This window comes from Quercus suber, unplaced genomic scaffold (assembly GCF_002906115.3).
Source record: "Quercus suber isolate HL8 unplaced genomic scaffold, Cork oak 2.0 scaffold_736, whole genome shotgun sequence".
Taxonomy (NCBI): domain Eukaryota; kingdom Viridiplantae; phylum Streptophyta; class Magnoliopsida; order Fagales; family Fagaceae; genus Quercus; species Quercus suber.
In genome coordinates this window covers 206,768-208,427 of record NW_027070175.1, presented here as the reverse complement: position 1 = coordinate 208,427, position 1,660 = coordinate 206,768, and positions in this window count along the sequence as shown.

The following is a 1,660-nucleotide window of genomic DNA, read 5'->3' as shown; positions in this document are numbered from 1 at the left end:
GAGTTTCACCCGTGTTTTTTTTTTTTTTTCCAAAAATTTTGTTGATTATTTCTTTCCAACATTAGTAGTGAACAATGATGGCTCTAGGTCTTTTTTTTAAGAAACTTAAATTATGCAAAATCTAATAAAAAATAAGAACTTGAATATATTATTAAACCAAAAAAAACCACGCAAAAACATGAAAATTTTCAATTTTCTTTTACAAATTCTTATATCTTAAAATCTTCATTATTAATACTATTAGCTTCATTATTATTTCTAAGATTAATTATTATTATTTTTAAGTGAAATGGAATACAATACACTTAGAGCCACGGGAATCCGAGTACAATACCATCAATTAAACAAACAAATAAAAAGCACAATTATGAAATTTATATAAAATAATATAACATAAAGTTCACAATACTATTTTATAAGCTAGTGCCTATAACTACTACACGTACTGATTTTTTCCGTCATTGAACAACACGTGTAGTGATCTTAGGTCACTGATTTTTCAAAAATATCAATTAATAAAATATAATATACACTTACTAGTTACCTTACTAAACAAGAGTCAAAATCAAACTTTGAGTATGAAACTTAAATTGAACGCAAGCAGCTCTACAACATTAGTCATGTAAATGGTTATCAAGATCCCGATCCAAATCTTAGGATCTTAAAATCCTACATCATTAAGACATTTTAAATCTCTCTAGGATCTATACTAAAGTGGGATTTGTGTGGGATCTCGATCCAGATCTTAGGTTGTTATAAGATCGCGATCCTAATACCAAAGATCTTATGCTATTAAGGAAAATTCAATTTTTTTTTTCTTATTTATTTTCAGCCTCCAAATGGAGCCCAAAGGCCCCAAACTGATTAATAATAATAATAATAATAATAATAATAATAATAATAAATAGATCAACCTAGCAGGCCTTGCCTAGATTTATATTAAAAAAAAATAAAAAAATAAAAAAACTCTAAGTCTCACCTCAGCCTAACCTAATTGACAAAAAATCACAAAAGATAGAAGAGAAGAGAAGAGAAGAGACTAGAGAGTAGAGGGCTAGTGCATGAAGGACTAGATAGTAATGAATTTGAGTTTGATGATGCCAATGAAAGTGAAGTGAATGAACCTCCAAATGCAACATAAAGAGATTTTGATAATTATCCAATGGATCATGCGGGCCATGTGGTTTCTAACAATGTTGAGAATGTTGTTTATGATGATCAACCTTTGAAAAACCTAGTCAAGATAACCAAAACTTTGGTCATGATGTTTGAGTGTGTTTGTGGTGTTGTTTGAGTCATTATTATTTAGTTTATGTTATTTATGTGAAACATTATGCATTGTTATCTGTTTTGTGTTGTTTAAAGTACTTTTGTTCTATGTTTCTTTAAAAATTAATTGTAAATTATAAATATAGGTATTTTTTATTTTATTAATTGGAAAGTAGGATTTTACGATCCTTTTCTTGATTCTACAATCCGATCTCCAAACCCTCTCATTGATTTTGTGTGAGATCTCAATCCTAATAACCTTGGTCATATATACACAGTCATGGAGAGAGAGAGAGAGAGAGAGAGAGAGAGAGAGAGAGAGAGAGAGAGAGAGAGAGAGAGAGAGAGAGAGAGAGAGAGAGAGAGAGAGAGAGAGAGAGAGAGAGAGAGA